The sequence below is a fragment of the Stylophora pistillata genome, chromosome 14, assembly GCF_964205215.1.
Source record: "Stylophora pistillata chromosome 14, jaStyPist1.2, whole genome shotgun sequence".
Taxonomy (NCBI): domain Eukaryota; kingdom Metazoa; phylum Cnidaria; class Anthozoa; order Scleractinia; family Pocilloporidae; genus Stylophora; species Stylophora pistillata.
The window spans coordinates 17,252,138-17,269,878 of record NC_142532.1 but is presented as its reverse complement, the minus strand read 5'-3'; the positions used below and the strand labels follow the sequence as shown (position 1 = coordinate 17,269,878).

At 37.8% G+C, this 17,741-nt stretch overlaps 1 pseudogene across 1 annotated transcript in view; it reads right to left on the bottom strand.

Moving 5' to 3' along the window:
- LOC111320103 (uncharacterized) overlaps positions 1 to 14,911 on the bottom strand; it is a 20,350-nt pseudogene extending 5,439 nt beyond the window's left edge. The window contains exons 1-4 of the transcript XR_015995635.1: positions 12,916 to 14,911; positions 9,466 to 9,828; positions 6,257 to 6,577; positions 2,831 to 3,250 (exon numbers count right to left, since the gene is read on the bottom strand). The product of XR_015995635.1 is annotated as an uncharacterized LOC111320103 (transcript). The remainder of the gene's footprint in view (positions 1 to 2,830; positions 3,251 to 6,256; positions 6,578 to 9,465; positions 9,829 to 12,915) is intronic.
- Positions 14,912 to 17,741: the final 2,830 nt, after the last annotated feature.

The window sequence follows — 17,741 nt, the reverse complement described above, 5'->3', positions numbered from 1 at the left end:
GGGCCCTTTCTTGAAACAGACTCAGAAAAGGGTATGGACAAAATGTGGGGTAGGCCATGGCCTAGGACATGGTGTAGGCCCCGGTGTAAGCCTACCCAGTGGCCTACCCAGTGCCCTGAGGCCTACCCTATGGCCTACCAGTGGTCAGATTTTTAAAAACATAAAAAAAATAAAATCAGTAAGAGTCGAACGAGTACGCTGGCATACAATTCTATGCCTCTTAAAAGGGTATACTAGAAAGTCACTAACACGATTTTAAACATCCCAGGGAACGAAACAATGCAAATACTGCACTCAGCCTTAAAACATCCTAACTCTGTTTTCCCCACCCAAGCACTGAACCACAACAGTAGGTTAAGAGGGAGGGGCCAATGTTGTGTGGTCGCTGAGGATATCCAAAATGGCAGCTTCATGATCCATACAGGCTGCCAGCTGGTAACATGTAATGGAGTGCTGGTGTAAAAATGTAATGAACGGCATTAATACTGGACAGCATATCCAGGTAAGAAAATGCAAACAGTACATGCTAGGCCACTTTTTTAAGTGCCTCTTTAGTGCTGTAGAGCATTGAATTTGCAACAAGCACTGTTAGATCTGTTATAGAGTACGCCGTACCAGTATGGAAATCCATTCCAGGTTATCTGTCTGACAAAATTGAATCCATACAGAATAGGGCGCTTAAGATAATTTTCCCATGTGACGATAGTTACTTAGAAGCCCTCGAGTTAGCAAGGGTGGAGACCCTTGCGTATAGAAGAGATAAGATATGTAAAGAGTATATGTGCAAAATGAAGGACTTAAACCACCCTCTCCACCCTCTTCTACCAACATGCTTAGACGATACCTTTCCCTATAACCTCAGGCACAAATCAGACCAGTTGTATCTTTGCAGAAACGTTACTACCTGTAGAACAAAGCGCACCGAAGACTTTTTAACTTTTAAGTATTTTTAACAAATGTGATGTATGTTCTGTGTGGTGTATATGTGACCGGGCGCAGGATTTCGTACACTAACGCTTTACCGTTTAACGAATCAATCCGTTTACTATCCGTTTACCATCCGTTTAAAACGGATCATTAAAGCGTTTAAACGCTTTCTTCATCCGTTTAAACGCTTTGCTCATCCGTTGAACGTTTTCGACAAAACGTTTAAACGGTTAACCTATCCGTTTAAAATGAAATACATCCGTTTAATGGTTACTTGCATCCGTTTAACGAGGAGAGCGAGATTTGTTTTCATGATTATGCAAATTTATTTCGATTGACGTGTATGGCAAAATTTACAAAATCTGTGGCTATCGAGTTTCTCATCTGTTATTTCCATCAATTGAAAGGAAACAGAAATTGCTTTATAAAAGCTGTAATTACACATTACTTTACGAAATCGAATGCTAGATGAAACAGGAGCGAAAGAAAGCTGAGTTTTGTTACATGCGTATGCAAAATTGTTTCGATTAATCGACGGTGAAATCTACAAAATCAGCGGCATTTCTTAACGTTTTTCTCTTGATAGTGCGTTTTCATTTCAGTCAATACGTAGAAGAAACAATGTAGGAACATGAAAAAAAAACGACTTTGCTTCTCAATTCTATTTTCTTTCTGTCGAGAATGTTCAGTCCACATGGTATGATTGACAGATTGCTTCCTCTGCTTATGCAAATTTTCAAACGCATTGCGAGCTCTCCAGGGCGAGACTCGCTCTCGGCTCGCTTCACTCGCCAGTGGATAGCTTAATTGCAGGCTAGTAATTTCATTTTACTTAGTTTTCTATTGTTGTCAGTCGAATATTATTAGCATGAAACGTCACTGTTCCACATGAACAATTCGTATAATTGTTCACAACGGTTTCTGATCGATATGTGCATGGCTTCCCGCTGTTCTTTAGCCCTCCTCATCCGTTCAAGGTTTTTGTCCATCCGTTTAATGTTTTGAGCTATCCATAAAATAATTATAGATGTTGTTCAACCGTTTAACGTTTTGAGCCATCCGTTTATTTTTTTTTTCTCGGCCGTTTAACGGTTTACAGAATCCGTTTTTGGACTTTGCTCTACCGTTTAACGCTTTGGACTATTCGTTTAAACGAACATGCAAACCGTTTAAACGCTCTTACTACCCGTTTACTATCCGTTTACAAACCGTTTACTTTTAACCGTTTAACGGAAAAGCGTTAGTGTACGAAATCCTGTGCCCGGTCACATATAACTTGTACTTAATGTGTACAGAAATGTACATAGTCGTTCTTATTAAGTTTTCATTGTATCATAACTCGTTAATTCAGTAAGTTACTGCAAGAGAGTTTAATAAACTATTATTATTATTATTATAATTATTATTATTATTATTATTATTATTATTATTATTATTATTATTATTATTATTAAGCACCCCAGGACATACAAAACAACTGCTGGTTGACCGCGACTGCTGGCTTTTAAAATTTTCCTCACTCTGTCATGCAATAATGCAAATGCAGAGAGAAGGCCAGTATTGCACTAGTTTGAAAGAAGAGCTGATATGATGATGTTTGCCCAAAAGTTGTATTTAACTCAGTCTGGCTTCTATTTCTTGATTTCCTTGTTCTATCAGAAGGTTAATAGATGTTGATCAGAACGCAGCCGCCATAACAGCAGAAGAAAGTTGTTGGTTAGAGAGTCCCCAGAAAAATGTCGAAAGGTTTGCAGCAATGCTATGCTTTTAAAAATCTGACCACCAGTAGGCCATAGGGTAAGCCATGGGGTAGGCCATGGCCTACACCACGTTTTGCTCACACCCCTTAGAAAAGCAAGTGGGGTAAATTCTTCTATCTAACATTGATTTGTGGAGCCAGTACCTTTACTTGGATCTTCTTCTGGACAGTCGCCTTCATCTAAAATTGGTCCAACACGGCCTAGATTCTTTGATGAGTTAGTAAAGAAAGGACAAGGTTTACACGCCTCTTCAGATGTCTGGCTAATGTTTGGCTGGTATGTTCCTTGAGGACATTGAATGTGACCACTTCCTCCTGGAGGGCAATAAAAACCTGCTGGACATTGTTTACAGACATATTTAGATGTCTGGTTAATGTTTGGCTGGTATGTCCCCATTGGACATTGAACGGGATTAGTTGCCTTTGGAGGGCAATAAGAACCAGCTGGACATGGTTTACATGCCTGTTCAGATGTCTGGCTAATGTTTGGCTGGTATGTTCCTGGAGGACATGGAATGTGACCACTTCCTCCTGGAGGGCAATAAAATCCAGCTGGACATGGTTCTACAATAAATTCAAAACAACAGTTATCTTTAGCTTATAAGTTTTGTTATTCCAATTTACACATACAAGTAATTAACAAAATTAATGCCAAAGGAGGGACTTCCCTTAAGATACCCCTTGGGGAAAATAAAACATACAAGGGAAAAAAAGTATATCTAGATGGCTCTGAGCTAAAGCTATTAAATTTTGAAATTCACTATTTGGTCCCTGAAAATTAAAAAATTCAAAGAAAACTGTAATAACTAAAGTTTTCAATAAGCATTTAAGGATAAAAACCAGCGATATTAAAGAATGACGTTTCGACAGCTCCATGCCATCGTTCTCAAATTCAAATCAATACATTTGTGAGTTCATTAATATATAGAAAAAGCCTGAAGAAAATTAACAGCAATTTGTACCCAGTGTTTATGAGCAAGAAAATTGCTGATGAGATCAAAGTAACGGAACCTAAACCACCTCTTGTTACCGAACAATGCGTTGTTTTTGAATACAAATCTGTGCAATGCAGATTATGTCAGCTATACGTGCCGACACCTATTTCAGCGTATCAATGAGCACAAGCATTCTGTCATTGGTAAACACCTATGAGATGTACACATGCAATCTAAGGAACAAAGATCTTCGTGACCAATTTACCATCTCAAGAAGTGCCGTCAGAAGCTTGTTTAATTCATGAAATGCTCTTCATCAAAGACAAAAACCAACAGTTAACACTCAATCTGACTCCATCAAAGCAACTTTTTATTTGACAGTTCAAGCACACTACGCTTGTATTTTATTCACCTACCGGTATTTATCTTTTATTTATCATTTTCTACTTCTTAATCATATGCATTGAGAACTTCACATGACTTGTACTTTTTCTATTTAATGAACTCACAAATGTATTTATTTGAATTTGAGAATGATGGTATGGAGCCGTTGAAATGTCATTCTTTAATATCCCTGGTTGTTATCCATAAAGAAAATTGTACCTTAACAATTCAAGAGGAAGGAAATGTATTTGTATGAGCTACAACAATGAGGTTTTTCTCATTTGACTGTTAAGCATATTAAACACCTTGTAATCAAAACATCACAACTTCCTTCATATTGTCCAAACACAGGTTACCAAACTGGCACCTCTTACTGCTTATTTAGTTACCAAAATGATCACCAAAATGATCACAGCAATAGAAACCTTATAGCTTGTGTGTTTTGTTTACTCATTCCAGGTCTCAAGGGGATTCCCAGCTTTATCTTTTGCTCATTATGTGAACATATATTCATGTAAATTAATAGGAAAGTTAAAAGAGACAGTTCTCCAGTAAAATATTATCACATGATCTGAAATGGGTAACACACCATACAAGCTGCATGTAAAGAAGTCTACTGGAGTGCTAATTTGTGAAACTAAACATTTGAACTTCCATTGACAGAGGAAAATTTTATCTGAAGTCCATTGTATGAATCATGAAGATCATAAAATTTTGTAATGCAGCTGGAAGACAACGATGAAAAATTAACTTCTAAAAATCAATTCTCCATTCTGTATGCAATATGTTTCGCATACTTTCAGCTCTAAGAATCTAGTTGTAAAGTATAACCTGGTGGATATTCCTCATTCTTCTCGTTTCACTTCAGCTTGAAATTGTATTGACATTGTAAGGAGAAATTCCTATTTGGTCACGCTTGAGTATGCTGCAGAGGTCTTCTGGATCCAAATATCAATTACCTGCACTGTCTATACAAGGGTGTGGCTGGGGGGTCCTGGGGTGCCTGTGACCCAACCCCACCCCTGCAAGCCTTCTAATGTCACTTTAAGTAAAACACAGCCTTCAGGTTGACATGAGAATTTGGCCAAAACCCGCTGTTTGACCCAGTGAGACCCCTCCTTTGAAAATTCCTGGCTACACCCCTGCTTTACAAATATACATTTCTTATAAATCAACCTCTTTTGAGAAACTGGTGTGCATTCAGACAAAATTAATGTACTTTTTGCTGTTGTCTTTATTGTGACAGTCATGCTTAATTTTTTCTTATCACCTTTCTACATGAACATATAAAGATAGTGTAAAGAGAAAAAACTCATTGGTCACACCTGGGAGTAGGGGTATTATGGGAAAAATTCCTAAAGAACAATTTGTAAAAACTGTGAACATTAATTACTCTGAGAAAGCTATAGAGAGGAACTTTTAGTACTGGACCAACCATTCCCCTCAAAAACACACATTTCTAGTTTCAACAATGTGTAACCCAACTCTCCTTCCTATCCATTCAACTTAGGCCTTTATTTCTGCAATTTCAAAAGTAAAGTCAATGTTGTTGTTGTTGTTGTTGTTGTTGTTGTTGTTGTGTCTCCTTTCTATCCAGTCAACTCAGTCCAATACTCTGTTGAGGGATTCTCAATTCTTCTCCCAATATTAAAGATAGCTAGTATTTCCAAACCATGAAAACTGTGAAAGGTTAATTCAGATTACCTGATATTATCCATGCAAACAAGTGCTTTAAATTTACAATGTATAAATGAAAGGAATAAGAAATTGTCAAGTACGATGGAGTCAGTCTTATTTTAAGTCAATCTTAAACTGCAAAACCGCAAAAAAATTGGATAAAAACCTAATAACCACATGAAAAACCATCAAAACCAATATATTCTTATATCCCTGTTATCAAAACCCTAACCTATCTGATGCAGTGGTGACAAGATCAGTAGAGTTTTCACTCACATTGAGGAGAAACATTAACCCATAGAGGAAAAATGGAACACAACATATTAGGATAATCTGAAAATCCCATTAGTATTTTAGACAAAAAACAAACGCTAAAAATAGAAAATCTGTAAATCGCAATTAACACCAAAGACAAAATACCAAAGTTTTTTGGTGCAAAAACCTACAAAAGCACAGAGAGAGAGAGAAGCACTGTAAGATGAGGGGTACATATAAATTAGCGCGTGATTCTTCAACAAATGGAGTAAATGGTACTGTATAAATGAATGCTAAATAAAAGTGTAATTTACCATACCAATTTTAAGAAGAAATGATTTGAATGACTTCATGCCATATCCATTGGCCCGACAAGTGTAGTTTCCAGCATCTTCCTTTGTGATGTTCTTAATTTCCAGTTTAGTAAGTAAGCGGCTAGGCTTATCTTTTTCTCTTATATGATGATACTCATACTTCAGTTGTTTATTATCCTCATTTAACCTTGTGCCATCCTTCAATACTGAACCAGTTACTAATAGATCAGAGCTTCGAATGCGACAGGTTATGTTAACTGTGGCTCCAATGTAGGGTGTGTCCCCACGTTCAAGGTCTGCATACTCTATATCTGGGGGACTTCTTGCTAAAATTAAACAGAAGACTCTGTAAGAATCCATTGTTACTGCAACTAAATCTACTCTAAATCAAAGCCAAGTTAATTTTTTCAAAGCTAAATCTGTGCAACTACTCTAAATCAAAGCCAAGTTAACTAAAGTATTAATGATAATAAAATGCATTTAATTTAATCTTGAACAGCAGTTCTAGTCCACTGCATCAGCACCAACAACAAATGTTTGTGAACAAATTTAGACTTTTTCTAAGCTACATAATTTTTTTCATTCTCCTACATTCATGGTAGAGTAGCGACATGTAAACCTACAGCTTGTACAGAGAATCACTGAAGAAGGTTAGGGCAAAAATTCCACATTCTGCACTAAAGGACCAATTCCTCAGAACAATAAGTTATCAAACAGTTTTTTTTTAACTTTACCAATGACAACCATTAACTATGAGCAAATTTAAAGACTTTTTCTGAGCTATTTGACCATCTAACAAAGATTTTACACTGCAAAATAACAAGAACTTCATTAGTTCTATGCTTAATGCAGCTTGGAAAAATATAATTCAAATCCAGTGCATCAGTTCACTTTCAAAATCTTGTCTTTATTCTTTATGTTCAAACCTTCTTCAAGGTCCAAAAAATAACTTTCCAGTTTTCTATGGCTGCACTTTCACAAATTCAAGACTCTCCACCATTATCCAGCTGCACTACCCCCATGCACATGGTACAGAGGACATTGTAACTCATTTATTGTCTTAGGATCAACATACAACAGATGGCCATTAACCCCTGCCACAATAAATACCCTATTAATTTTACTAAAAGATCAAAATTCTTAGCTTTTTTCATTCCCAACTGTATTTACCCGTGTAAAATGCGTGCCCATGTATAATGTGCACCCTTGTTTTTAACCTGTTTTATCAGAAAAAAAAATGTTTTTCACGGCAAAAAAGACAAGTTAAATATTTGTACAATTATTTATTAATAAGACTATATTACTAACCATGTTAACATCAATACCTTTTGTTACTTATGACTTAATTTATATTTATGACATTATTGAAATCAACATTATTGAAATCAAACTTTAAGACTTCAAGCGAGGCCTAGCTCATTTGACAATTCCACGGCCCGGTAAATGTCACGAGTGAGTACCCTGCGAGCGAAGCCTTTTCTTCTTCTTTTTAACCCTCCAAGGGAAAAGGCTCTGCCAACATCCTGTTGTTGCTTTGAAATGCCGAAAGCCAAAATCTCCAGGCTACTCAAGCTGGTTTTTCCTCCATTCAAACCAGTTTTGGTGCAAGGCCTTTGTTTTGCATGTAAACAGATGAACAAATCTGCGCCCAGAAATGCAACATGGCGTAAATTGTGCGAAGTTTACCGGAACCGGAAATAGTTCAAGGGGGGTGTGGAAAAGGATCAGTTTCTAGGCAACTGCCGTGGATGTTCAAATGAGGAACAACAGGATGTCGGCAGAGCCTCTTTCCCTTTGCGATTCGAGGACGGGTTAAAAAGGCATTGCTCGCAGGGTAATGAGTGAGCAACAATATATCTGAAAAGTATTGAAGATTTTGTGTCCTGTCATTGTATTTTTACAACTTCCAAACTAACACTATGCAATTTTCTGGCCGTAAAGTCAGATAAACAACAATATAACCAAGATAAATCCCATTGGATGCGCTTGTACAAATAAGAAATTTACGCGTTTTTTGCTTATAACAGCAAATCAAGAACTGCATACTTTAAAGAAAGCTCTTGTCCTGAAATATTTCCCGCTCACTTTCTTCTTGCTTCTCATTGAAAAATGTGACATGAGATTTCTTCACATGCGGCTAAATTTGCATATCCACTCTGAAATCTAAATTATCCACATGCCTGTTTGCACACTTGCAAAAATATTTAGCAATTTTTGTCTTTCCTCTTTATTTCAGTGTAAATACTTACTATGCACCAGTCCGATAACTTTTCATTGAAAATAAGTTATTCAATCAAAGCCTTAAATGTGTTACTTTTTTGTTGTTTTAACGTATACAAATTAGGACGTACGTGCGTGACAAACAATGGAATCCGCATATAATATGCACCGTGATTTTGATGGTTATTTTTGTAGAAAAAAGTGCGCATTATGCACGGGTAAATACAGTATTATCACCATCTCCAATTGTTCTTTGCTTTCTTGAGCAAAGAAAAGCATCAATCTCCTGTTTCGTCAAATTCTGTGTTGAAGGGTGCTAATGACAAGCAAAAATTTAAAATTGACTTGTTTGCTTTTAGCATGCGTCAGTTCTGTGAGATCATTTTGACAGTTTCCTAAACCTATCAGACACACATTAAAGAGATAACTCTATATAGCACTAGAATATATTGTAGCAGTTAAGCCTGCTCAGTCTCTACTATAATTTAAGGATGATGGTTCATCCCTTCAAATTAGGGGATGACCTGGCTGAGCTACATGTCTTGTATTATAATTTATGTAAGTACAGTGTCATCTCTGAGGGGGAAAAGCTTGCTCCAAAGATTACAGTACAAACCCTTAAAGGTGGTTACCTACCAATAACATTTAACTTAGCGTGAGCTGACGCCTGTTTCCCCTTCTCATTTGTCACAACACACGTGTAGTTTCCTTCGTCACTTTTTGAAATGCCGCTGACTTGTAAATTTCGTTTGCAAGATAAAGGTGAATTTTTCTCCTTTTTTTCCAGAGGTTTGCCATCAAACAGCCAAGTTACATTTGCTGAAAAGTTTGAATGGACTTGGCATTTAAACCTGGTGCTATCATCCACGTTACGTGTTATAGTTTTTAGGGGATGACCTGGCTGAGCTACATGTGTTATATGTGGGTGTCAGCTATGAGGGGGAAAAGCTTGCTCCAAAGATTACAGTACGAACCATTAGAATTGGTTACCTACCATTCATGTTTAACTTAACACGAACTGATGCCTGTTTCCCCTTCTCATTTGTCACAACACATGTGTAGAATCCTGCATCACTTTTTGAAATGTATTTGACTTGTAAATTTCATTTGCAAGATGCAAATGAATAATGCCACTTTTTTTCCAGAGGTTTGCCATTAAACAGCCAAGTTACATTTGCTGAAAAGTTTGAATGGACTTGGCATTCAAATGTGGGGCTGTCATCCACATCACGCGTTATACTACTTCCACTGATCATTAGTGCTTGAGGGTCTTTATCTGAGGTGTGGGGGGATCCTGGTATGATTCCATTCATACAATTTCCAGTGTCACGTCTGTGCCGCTTTGATGAAAAGTTCACTAAATTAGAGAACAACCAAATGATTTTAAAATTGTTACTATGGTGTTTACTATTACTATGGTGAGCCACACAGAAGACCGGGAGACTTATTCTGTATCCAGGAGACTACTGGATAATCCACAGGAGTTGGCATGTATGCAATTATTTTTTCCATACAACACACCCTATTTGAAATAATATCTATAAACAATGCCCTGAAACATGTTTGTTAAATTACTTTTAATTCATTAATTTGAAAATTATTTCTGAGGTAGCTGGAGGTTTCACCATATAGCAAGTTTGCCTGACCACCTTTGTCCCCAGCTGTGAGTAACACAAGTTTGCCCCCACCTTTACTATTTTGCCCCCAAAATCTCTCAAATTATCAAGTATTTTGACCAACATGAAATTTCAAATTGAAGCCATAACAAAGTTCAATCAACATGCAAATAGCCAGCTGTGTTAACCAACACATAACTATTGCACCAGTAATGCAAAGCCCCTTCATAACTCTGGCCTTGACCCAACTGGTTTAACACCATTTTATGATGACACTTGTGGCAAAATTCAAAAACTAGTCAAATGAACAATGTAAAGTAGAACCCCACTAATTCAAACATGATTACATCAAACTCCCCATTTACTCTAAATAATTTTACTTTCCCTTGAGCTTCAGTCAAATTTGTCTTGAAAACCCAAACTTTGACTAACAGCTTTGGTCAATAGACATCAAAGTGTCAACAAAGAGCTAATTGACATATCCCAATCATTAATAATGATTGATAATACCATGCTAACATTTATGAAAACATAAAATACTTAGTTTAACTTCCAAATTGAAAGTCTTCCTTGTCAGGGTTTGAACCATTTACCACCCAGAAGTGAAAAGTAAATAATTTTTCCAGATGATTCCAGTATTTTCTCTTGTAAGCAAGTTAAGAGAACAGAAAAGCTTATCCATTACTTAATGTTATCTCGACGTCACACCAAATTCCTTGCCTAATTCACAACAAATATTGGCACTCAGTAAGGAGAATTACTAGTCGATTCTGGAGAATTAAAGTTTTAACACCACCATGCACATGTGCAACCAAACTTTCCTTGAGTAGCCTCCCCAGGGGAAGACTAGGGCCTAATGGAACAGGTTAAACAAAAATGAAAATTTTCATTTGAAGCTTTGAAAAGGATTTTGTATTTTGAGGAACAGAGCATGTTTTTATAAGGAATATATTGGGTCACTCAGTGGACTATGTCCTACATTTTGAAATTTGTACAAGAGGTAAATAAGAATAATGAATGCTTCTCCAGTTTTATTTATGATATCAAATTGTTTAATATTTCACTATGTAATGAACTGACTATATTATTGATTCACAAAAACAATCCAAAGAGGGTATGGCAAGCAGCCTTATGAAAAGTCAGAAATCCTGTTTACAAATTCATGTCCGCAAATTCATCTCAACAATAATTTTAGGGTAAAAAATTCTACATGTATGTAAACGAAACTTCCGTACAAAGAACTCTTTGACCCCCAAGATCTAACTGACTATAGTCCCCCTTCTACCTGCTACTGATTTCCTTGAAAAATAGTTATCAGAATTTGATATTTGATCAAGACAAAAACTTCTACCTGATAAGACCATGATTACCCATAAACTAGCTGGTAACGTTAGGTGTAAACTCCAAGTTAAATAAAGTATCGTACTATATAGTAAAAAAATTGAATATTCTCATTAACTGTTTGCTGGGTAATGTATGGATATTGTGGGGGGAAGATACATGATTAACGTTAATCACTTCTGGAAGGTAAAGGCTTAAAAAATTAAGGCCTTGAATCTGGGACAACATATTTCAGGTTTTAAGAAATTTGCCTTATCTTTTTTATCATTAATACCATTAATTTTTTGCAATTCCTCAAGCTCTACTTTCCTTTGAAGGTTTTGAAGTGATATCAAATCAATTATTAATATTGGAACTATAATTTGAGAGTGCAAGCAGGGTTTTCCTTTTCAAAGAAAGTTGAAGTCGGATGAAAGGGAAGCAGGCGGAGACAATTTGGGCGAGTAGCGCCCAACCTGAGTGGCGAAGGCGCGAACAACTAGGGGGGTCCGGGGCATGCCCCCCCCCCCCGGGAAATTTTAAACATTTGAGCGCTCTGAGATGCAATCTGGTGCATTTTGGGTGCTTAAATTAAGGAAATGAACAGGCTTAACAACACAAGAAATGACAATGTATTTGATAAAATCCAGCCCTTTTCTAGCACGTTGATTGGCAATACCGGGCACATTGCTTATAAATATTAATGTAAAACAACACTCGAATCGACCTGGAAGAATTTCACATAAAGATATACTGACACAGAAATCAAAGGTAAACAAAAATACGAACACCACAGAAAATATTTCGCAATTAATTGCATCCCACACGATCGCCTGAGACTTACTTTACTTCGGACTTGGCCCAAGATAATATTTGTGATGCTTTGGCTTAGTGAGAATAAGTAGTTCCTAGTTAAAGTATATCTGTTCTAACTAAAACAGTTAAAAGCGGATAAATCAAGAAGATAATCGACCTTTCAAATAGTAATTTATTTAAATGCAAAAATTGAATAATTTACGTATCTTTAAGCTTGAAGGGATGCCAGTGATACATGACTTGACCGCGCAAACTTGTACTGAATGTCACCTACCAGTACACGCGCAAAAATTCTACTTCGTTTTTTGCTGAAATATGTACTTTTTATCGATTTCCGTTTCTTATACGTCATTGTCAGACAACATACAAAGTGTTTATTATTTATCTAAAATATTTTAAATTATATAACAGCAAGGACTCTTTTAGTCGCCGGCGACGGAGCCGTTCGCAGGCGGCGAAAATCGCCGGTCGCCGGCCGAAAAGGAAAACCCTGGCAAGTGTGAAATAGTGTCCCTCTCCTTGATCGATTTTTATAACTTTTCCAGTTGCACAACTAAATTCAAATCAGCCAAACTGGCCATAAAGTCCACTCAACGGCTAAACAAATTTCACATGATTGAGATCTCCACACGTTTAATTACGCTTAACGAATCACATTTAAGTAGCACCGTAATTTTAACATAGAAGCTCACCTTTTCCACAATCCTCTGAGATTAAAGTTTCTCCTTGGCAAAGCGGATTATTGGGATCGTTTTGATCGCTACATGTTACCACAAGCATATGGCCAGTCATTCCTCGCCTGTCCTTGCAAGGACAAAACACCGTTTGTTTACGGCATTGTGAACTCTGTTCCCGTTCTTCCAAAATAGCTGAGGTAAATCCCGCTCCGCAAAAGAGGAAAAACAAGAGAAGTTCTTTCGCAACCATAGATCGTTTGACTAGTCTAGATCTTATCGAATTAAACATCTCGTAAATACCGGAAAGAGTATGAAATTCCCTTTTCTGGGCCTGCTCGAATGTCAAAATAGTTTTAGATGACGAGAACTCGTAAAGAAATCGAGTCAACAGCTCTGAAATACAGTTTCCTCTTTGCAATCTGAATGAAACGTTCGCGACGGTCACCGTAGAAGATAACCAAGCTGAAGTAGTGGCGTTCGTTAACAAGCTTTCTAAATCTTCTCCTGTTAGGGACTGGAACCAAGATATATATTTGGAATCAGGCAGATGGTGATCCCAAAAAGCAAGAACGTGACTCGGAAAATTTATCAACGTCAACTGAAAAAGGAAAATCAAAATAATGCTTTCACCTGCTTGTTTGCATTCTTAAAGAGATCCGCGCAACGACGGAGAATGGGCGACACAAGCACAGAATTGACGAGAAATTGAAGAAATAAGACATTTAAAAAATGTCTAAGGCGGGACCGGACATCCGTCTATTCCTTTGAGGATGGGGGTGGGGGGGAGGGGAGGGGATGGGAGCTAGGGGATGTGAGTAATCACTAGGCCATGCACTCGCTGTCAATCGACAAAATTTACGATTTCGGAGCTCTGAAATGAGTTCAAGTGTCTCATGATATTTGTCAAGGCGTCTGCTTTCAAGAGCTTTTTAAAGCCATAGTGCCATAAGTTTGTTTCGATAAAGACAGGGGAATAACAAGGTTCCTCTTGAAACGAGAGGACTACCTCTCCGGAAATTTGTAAAACCAATAATTGCCTAAAACAAACGGTTGAGATGCTGTTTCTTACCATTCGAAAACAAAACTTTCGCTCTTCGACGAAATAAGAAATATAAACACATTTTCGACGTCTCTCCCTCTTCATTCGCCCTCAATAATTTTCTTCATATTCAGAATCAAAAATGGTGGATTTTATTTGGAAGCATATGATTTTGAAACATCTGTTTTGTTGCTTTTTTGCGGGTGTTTTTTCGGTTTCCTTGTATCATTTGTTGCATGTGAGTTTCAATGCCTTCGGTTTGCTTTTTTTTAGTTTTTATAATTTTCTTTTCATTGTTTTGTATTCGGCTTTCGTTACTGTTGCGGTTAACTTTTCGTTTTCCGTTTTTCTTTTCGTCTTCCTTAGTTAGAAATCAAAGATCGTTTGGCGCCAATTCATCTCGTGATGCCCGCCTGTCTGTCGAGAGCAGCCTGACGTCATTCAACGCTATTGTGCGTCAAAACTTTCCGTTTTTGAAAACACGCTTTTCTAGCGAGATTCGACAAAGTTAGGCCCTGTACTGAACCAGCGTGCACATATGAGAATGATTGCTACCGAATGAAGCTTCCTCATGAACACTGAATTCAATTGACCATGCTAGGATCTGGCTAGGCAAAGTAGATCCTGAATCACCCCTTTTCGTGTGACGGGAAACTGATAGTGGGAAGTCTTAACGAGCTGAATAGTTCTGAAGTGGGGTCATAACGTAATCAATAATTCACGAGGGTGTTTCATGACGAAGTCCACCCCCGTTTATTTGAAAAACGAAAAAAACAAAACAAAACAAAGAAACAAACAAACAAATTAGTAAGTTGAGAAATGGCATCAGCTTTCAAAACCGAATGGCTTAGGGAGTTATTTTAATTTATCAGCCGTCGCATTCGCTTTTAAACTGGCAGGAGATCAGGGAAGTCGAACCTATTTTTATTTTCAGCCTTTTAAGCCCACACTTTTCATTTTTCCACGGAATTGATCTGGTCCAAGTTTAAGAGTCCTGAAGGAGTGCGTGGAATAATTCCCCAGGATGTACCTCCAGGGAGGGTTTAATTCGATTGAACTCTTAATCGCGTAACTACACAGATAAGAATCATAGGCTTAAATAAAACGTTCGATAATAGGCACTGGTTAAAATTCTTAACAAAACAGCCTTGCAAATTTTTAATCATTCATCTTTAAGGAATAGCGGGAAATGATGACGTCGAATTCTGCTGTGCGTACACAGTCCGTACACTTTTAAATAGGGTAAAAATAATGAATTTGACTATTTCGACAAGACAATTATTCAAACTCGCGTGATTTTGCATAAAGCTATAAAATGAAAGTAAAATCTGACTGGACACCACCTCGAGGGGTGAGATCCAATCATGCAAATCTAATTTGGAAACTAGTGTGACGGCGACAAATAAGGGGAAAAACGATACCCAAAGCCTTTCTTTATTCCTGACCGCCGATTCTTCTGCCGCTATACCATTGCGCTTCCATAAAAAAGCCATTGAGCTTCCCCTGAACAAAGGAACGCCTGAAAGCAGGCTGAAATCACCAGAGGGCTTCACCTTTTCTTCACATTACGGGAGAAAATTGTCGAATACGTGGTCCCTTCAAATCGTCAAAACAGGATCTGTTTAAAAATATGATTAAAAATAATTTTGTCGTGGATTTTTTGTTCCCGAGACGTCGAAAATTTTAAGTACCGTAAATGTGTATGGGCCACCACTTTGCTAGTTAGTAGTAACTTGAAATGACTACAATGTTGCCAAACGCGGGATGGCGCCCCGCAAGAACACGACATGAAAGCAAACACGCTATCGTGCGATTGATGGCTTTCCCATGATGGATCATAGAAGTTGTTTTTAATAGACACCCAGCTGAGTTTTACAGCGAAAGTATAACAAATACGTGAGACAGGAGTTAAATGCAAACCGTCTATGCGTAGGCATTGGTCAGCGGGCGTATATTGATCTATGAATTCTGGTAACAAACAGTGAGGAGAGCTTCACTGAGACGCCTTGAAACATCGTAACAGTTGTCGGTGATCAAAATACTGTCAAGAAAGTGGTAGAGAAGTTAAACGTGTTCGAAATTTACATGCAAATTTATGTATTATTCGCCTTTTTACCTAATATACGGACAATTTATCGATAATTCAATGTATGGCGAGGTGACCCTAGAAAATACCAGGCTTATAGTTGAAGCCACCTCAAATATAAATCGATAGTTGTCAATCGAAAACTCTAATAGGAAGCGCAATCCCTCGCAATCCTCGGGTGAAATTTGACTATTTCTAGAAAAACAATAGAAAAATAGGTGCATGAGAAAATACTCCACCAAGTAATAATTACGTTGTAATGTTCCGACGTTTCGGCGACCTCCCGACGCTTTCATCGGGGAATCAATAAAAAGAGCGCGTTCAAGAGTATTAACTCTTAAAAGAGTTGAGTTTGACTGAGACAGCGGCGGGCGAAAAAACGATCACGAGGGCGAAAAATGGCGGAGGTTAAGCTGCATAGTCAGCATCCGCAATCGCCATTTATCGCCCACCATCTCTTTCCGGCGCTAGTCGTTAGAGTGGGCCGTAAGCTGTACGCAGCTTGGCGATTTTTTCGTATTCAATTAAGATTCTTTGGTGATGAATAAAGGGAGAAAAATAAAAAACACTTAGCCATTATCCAGTGATACCAAGACTACTTGACTTCACGCTCGAGCAATATGGCCTAACGGTTGTTTTGAATGTGACGCCCACTTCCGTTGAGTTGAGATGGGAGTTCCTGTCACTGCACACTTTTTCACTGTTTTCACATAAGTGGAGAACATCCATACTTTCCTTTACTTTTCCACGAGCTTTTGGCAAAATACGGTCAGAAGCATAACAAAGTACGAAGAAAACAGGTAGAGATTCGCCTCAGCTTGCCAATTTCCAGAAACAGGATAAATTAGAAGTTTCAGGGTCGGTTATTTAAACGGTCTAACCTACCCTGCTGGCAGAGGCGTTTATTTGTTAACTTCCCCTACGGTTCACGTAAAGATAAAGTCCACTGCGCTCGGCCTGTTAAATCTTCTTCGAGCATGTGCCTGGGAATTATCCAAGTTTGTGGATAATCCGATTTGCAAAACCGGTCAGAACCTGTTTTAAACACGTTTTTAGGCGCACGCATCCTATTTAGCCATATAGTTGGCCGAGTACTACCGAGAACTAATTTGTTTCTAAGCAACAGGCCGCGCATGCTCGAAGAAGATTTAACAGGCCGAGCGCAGAGGACTTTATTTGTACGTGGACCGCAGGGGAAGTTAACAAATAAACGCCTCTGCCAGCAGGGTAGGTCTAACCCAAACCGCGGTTTGTCGACGGCAATGGGCCTCAGGTATTCTCGATAAGAGGGTTGATGTGACAAAATAAATGTCCTTCCACCTGTTAGTTTTCGGCCCTCTTGACACTGTTCACAAATATAAACTTTCAGATGAAAGGTTCGCCTAAATTGAGGACAGTTTAGAACGCGGTTTTGTAAGACAACTGCTAAACTTTGATAAAATAACCGGCCCTCATTTCTCCAACAGTAACATATGTTCGAAAGTTCTGAGAGATAACTTGTATTGAAGAAAAAAAAATTGAACATTTGATGTGACTTTTAGTTTGACGAAAACAAGTTTTCGAAGTTTTACCGTAAGGTGATCAGTATTGCGAAAATTTGTCTCCGGGGCAAGTTTACTAGAATTACCGTGTGGTGTAAATTTGTCCGAATCCATAATTTTAGCGCAATAATACAGATAACTTTTCTTTAGAAACTATCAGCCTTTAATACAGATA